Source organism: Quercus suber, unplaced genomic scaffold, assembly GCF_002906115.3.
Source record: "Quercus suber isolate HL8 unplaced genomic scaffold, Cork oak 2.0 scaffold_218, whole genome shotgun sequence".
In the NCBI taxonomy this organism is placed as follows: domain Eukaryota; kingdom Viridiplantae; phylum Streptophyta; class Magnoliopsida; order Fagales; family Fagaceae; genus Quercus; species Quercus suber.
In genome coordinates this window covers 510046-515861 of record NW_027069676.1, presented here as the reverse complement: position 1 = coordinate 515861, position 5816 = coordinate 510046, and positions in this window count along the sequence as shown.

The window sequence follows — 5816 nt, the reverse complement described above, 5'->3', positions numbered from 1 at the left end:
AATTTTTTTTTTTTTTTTAATTTGTGGCAATGGTATTTCGGCAATACCATTGCCAAAATTGTGGGGAATTTTTTTTTTTTTTTTTTTTTTAATTTGTGGCAATGGTATTTCGGCAATACCATTGCCACAATTGTGGGGAATTTTTTTTTTTTTTTAATTTGTGGCAATGGTATTTCGGCAATACCATTGCCACAATTGTGGGAATTTTTTTTTTTTTTTTTTTTTAATTTGTGGCAATGGTATTTCGGCAATACCATTGCCGCAATTGTGGGTAAATTTTTTTTTTTTTTTTTCAATTGTGGGGTTTTTTTTTAATTGTGGCAATCGCATTGCCGAAATTGTTTCAATTGCCACAATTAAAAAAATAAAAATAAATTTTTTTTCCAAACAGTATTAGGGAAATTTTTTTTTTTTCAAATGGGACAATGACATTGCCAAAAGAAAAACTTATTTTTTCTTATTGCCGAAATTCGGCAACGCCATTGCCACAATTGTGGGGAATTTTTTTTTTTTTTTTTTTTTTTATTTGTGGCAATGGTATTTCGGCAATACCATTGCCACAATTGTGGGGATTTTTTTTTTTTTTTTTTTTTTAAATTTGTGGCAATGGTATTTCGGCAATACCATTGCCACAATTTGTGGGAATTTTTTTTTTTTTTTTTTTTTAATTTGTGGCAATGGTATTTCGGCAATACCATTGCCACAATTGTGGGGAATTTTTTTTTTTTTTTTTTAATTTGTGGCAATGGTATTTCGGCAATACCATTGCCGCAATTGTGGTAAATTTTTTTTTTTTTTTTAATTGTGGGTTTTTTTTTTTTCAATTGTGGCAATCGCATTGCCGAAATTGTTTCAATTGCCACAATTAAAAAAAATAAAATAAAATTTTTTTTTCCAAACAGTATTAGGGAAAATTTTTTTTTTTTCAAATGGGACAATGACATTGCCAAAAGAAAAACTTATTTTTTCCTATTGCCGAAATTCGGCAACGCCATTGCCACAATTGTGGGGGATTTTTTTTTTTTTTTTTTTTTTAATTTGTGGCAATGGTATTTCGGCAATACCATTGCCACAATTGTGGGGAATTTTTTTTTTTTTTTTTTAATTTGTGGCAATGGTATTTCGGCAATACCATTGCCACAATTGTGGGGAATTTTTTTTTTTTTTTTTTTTAATTTGTGGCAATGGTATTTCGGCAATGCCACATTTTTTTTTTTTTTTTTTTTTGGATCGATAATTTGCTCAGATCTGAATGGAGTATTTGATACTTTTTTTTTTAATTTACCAAATGTAATAAATTTCTTTTTATATTATGAATTACTCAAGGGAAGTTCAGCAAGTCTTATAGTTTTTTTTTTTTTTAATATTAATTTCATAATTATGTTTCAGGTTACACTTGAACTCCACCTAAATAACTACACTAAAAATCAATTGGTATCATAGTTTGGTAAGTTAAAACTGTCTCTCAAGACAAAAAAAAAATTACACATCTTGAATAAAACAGTTTTAGCAATTCAAATTCAATCATAGTTTTTCAAATTTTGGCTCTTTTTAAAATATACGAAGATATATGTACTAGGCACTGAGCAAATGGCGTTGTTTTTTTTTAACAGGAAAATTATAAATTTATAACTTATTTCAATTTCTAGTTTTTTTAAGTCTTCTTTTGGTTAGGAGTCAAGTTCACTGTTCACAGAAGATTTTGTCTTCAAGTTACTCGCAAAAAATCACGTGAATTTTAAATGCAGTTCTCCGTAATGGAAGCAATTAAAGAATAAGCAAAAGGCAGATTGTGTTGCAGCAGGTTTATTTTATAAGTGGATGTTGTTAGATTTTGCTTTTGTAACTCTGTACTAATTGGCTTGTTCATTATTCAAGCATATCTGATTGGTAGCAGTTGAGTCCAACTTAGCATTCCTATAAACAAATTATTGTCACCCTATGAGTCTATGAACTTAGTTTTAGAGCGTGCAAAGGTTGGATTGGAGATTTTTCAACTCAATTTAATCTTTTTAGGTTGAAAAATTCTCAATCTAACTCAACCAATTACATGTATAGAAACCATCTGTATAGAAACCATCTCAACACATACAATTCGAGTTGAGCATAAATGTTTCATGCCTTGTAAAATTGGAATTTCATAATTTTTTTTTTCTTTTTTCAATACATTATTATGATATGACTAAACTATATTCCAAATTCATCAAAAATATTTATCAAAATACTAAAAAATATTTTTTTAGAGAATCAAAATACCACAATAAGTTAAATAAATAAATAAATAAAAAGGTTAATAAAATAAACTTATATATGTTAAGTTGGGTCAAATAGCTTTAAAAAAAATTAGTAGCTTAAATCCAACCCAACCTGAGGCTCAAAAAAATTGTGAACATCAAACAAAGAGAAATGTGACCATAAGATTATGACATGATCCTAACCTCTACTCTCACCCAATACACAATGCTTTGGGGAGTGCAAGTTCCATTTAGTCCAAAAGCCATTGGCTAATACTTAATACATCATGATCACTCCCATAACTATCTTATTACCTATCTCATTCTATTAAACTAAATGAGTCATTTGAAATGTCAATATGTATGAGATTTACTGATACTCAACATCTTTGTAATTTAGTGATACTCACTAGTTTGCCAAAAAAAGAAAACTCGGGTTCCAATTTGTACACTTAAGATAAGATTAATTTTGATGTTAAGTTACAGAATCATGTTAGGACTTTCGATATTACGTAATTGTGAGATCAAACATTCAACCCAATTTAACATGATCTTGTTGTTGTGAACTACTTTGTGATGATAAATTATTGTCAACATTCAACCCAATTTAACATGACCTCCTTGTTGTGAACTACTTTGTGATGAGAAATTATTGTCATCCTTTTGGCAATGTCTCGTGGAAATGATTAATGTGTTATGCTATCTGTTTCCCAAAGAAAGTGGCACTCATAGAAGTAAAAGCAAGGAACAGTTCTCATGAAAGTTTTAATTTTCCCCACAACATCTAGCTAACGCCTTGCTGGACTGAATTGGACATGAACTGAAAGTTTCTCTTCATTGATTATTTAAAAAGAAGAATACTTTAGTCAAGTCTAATTCGTGTTGCAAATTGTAACAGGGTTGTTGGATTCCTTAATAGTTTTTTTAAGAAAATTAAATGACGAACTTATTGAAACTTTGCAGGAAAAATAAAATAAAATAAACTCATTGAAATCTTGAAAAATTACACCAACACATAATTACCATTTGAGAAGAAATAATCCGCCCCAGTGCTATAGATAGAAAATCGAGTAATCCAAGTATGCTAGAAATTTTATTACATAAATCTTATAAATTGTTTTGTCAATTTTCAAGTACAAAACCAAAAAGGAAATTAATTTATTATGTTATTGATAAAGGACTATTTATAATCACTGTTATTTCTTTAATTTATTTCCGCTTCTTTTAGTTTATTAGAACACATAATTTATAGTGAAATTGAATGAACAAATCAGTGGCAGTTCCAGAAATTTTGTTTAGGGGGGTCATTAAAAAATTTTAATATAAAAAGAACTTGAATATATCGAGTTACCAACAAAAAAAAAAAATTAATAAATGAAGTTTTACAATTTCCTTTTACAAGTATTCAAATTTTGAATTGTTATATGATAGTTCATTATGAGTATTTATTACCAACGTAAGTAGCTATGAGCCTATAATCATTTTATTTTGTTAAATTTATCTAACATTTTTATTTTTATGCAGTTTTTATTATCTATTTGTTATTATTTTTATAAAAATATTTTAAAATAAATAATTAAATTAAACTTATTGGCTTTGTATTAATTATTGACGCACAAGACCACACTCATTCATACATAAAATTATACACTAGTGTTTACTTAACCAATCAAATGCTTGGACAATCACTAACTTGCAATTTTTTTTTCTTGAATTTTACGAACTTTATAACAGAAAGTTATTATAACATGATAACAATATACAAACATGTAACAAATCATCTTTATTTCCTAATTATTAAATTATATACATTTATATTATACACACAGACATCCACACACATCATAATTCATACAAATAATATTATATCAAAAAGTAATGCATACAATCAATATTAGACACACTCACACACATAATATAAATTTATAAAAAATAGTGACACTTACAATTCACAAACACTTACTTTTTATTCTTAAAGTTGGAAATACTTGTAATAAGAGTGTGCAAAATTTAAGTCAGGGTGTGCAAAAATATTTTTAAGAAAAGATTATAGTATTAAACTAACATTTTTTTTATAATATATATATATATATATATAAAAAAAAAAAAACTAGTTAGGGGGGTTAATTTGAAACCCCTAAGAATAGTGTAACGCCGCCTCAGGAACAAATGCAATCTTTTAGAAGACTTGGCTAATCATGTAAAGCTTAACATTTAGGCTAGGCAAACTATTTCAGAATTCATGACAAGAGGAAAACTAAAATTTATTAGGTTAGAGTTAGACTAATCTTCACCACACTACAAGCTACAAAGCTAGTCAAGTTTATCTATTTTAGATTTCTTCTTTTTTTTTTTTTTTTCTTTTTCTTTTTCCATTTCTCCTCTTGCAGGGGTTTAATTCATATTTTGTCATGACCCACACATATATAGTACCTTAACTCTATAATAATAATGACGACAACGGTGATGATCATAAAATAAAAAATCGGGGTATTACATATTTCATACCCATCCAGATGATACTTTATAATTATGCTAAGAGAGTGTGCATTTTTCCCGGAAAGCTGAAACAGTTAAAACTTAAAACCACAAAACTTTTCTTCTTTTTTTGGTTTAATTTTCTCCGCGTTTCAGTATACAAACAAAGCTGAAAGTTTATTAGGTAATGAAAGAATGACAGTTCCTTGTCAGTTTATCTGGCAAGGTAAAAGGAAAAGCAGGAGGACATGATGAAATCCAAGCAAATAAATATGCAAAGGTTGCCATCATTTGCACCCCAATTAACATATAGAAATGGACATATGATAAGATGCTGGACCACCTTGCACCAATTGAGGCCAAATGCCACCCAGACCAGACCATGACTCTTTTGTTTCAATTTGCTGCTCAGGCCTCTGTTACCAAGAGAGTCATGATCGCACCCACTTTATTATTATGCTATTTCAAATTTTAAAAGAGGGAATTTTTTTTTTTTTTTTACATATATAATAAGTAGTAAGACTATTTCACCTTTTACTCATAAATACTTTGGAAATAAATACTTTGGAAACTCCATCGGCAGATAGTGTGATAGATAGTACTTGAGACATTTTGATTTACAATACGTCTTTTAAATTTATTGAACTCACCACTTGAGTGTCTTAAGGACGAAGGAAAGATATGTATTGTTACATGCACAAGTAGCACATCGTATTCAGCTTCTGACGCACCATGTTCATGAGCCAAATGCGTCTTTTAATTATCAAATGCTGACAAACAAGCTCATGCTTAGCTTATGAAGATTTGTGTGGTGAGTGACTTGGTCAATGTCATTATCAAGTGTTAGCAAACAAGCACGAGATTGGTTAATGTAATTGTCGTGAGCATGATAGTCAAAAAACAATTAATGTAGGTTTGGCGTGTTTCTTCAGGTTATATTTAAGAGACGGTATCTAGCGTTTGGGATGCATGCAATATCACATTCGTGACGTGTGGGCCTTGATGATGCGAGTATGATGCTATATGCATTCAAAACTCAAATGCGTCTTTTAATTATCAAATGCTGACAAACAAGCTCATGCTTAGCTTATGAAGATTTATGTG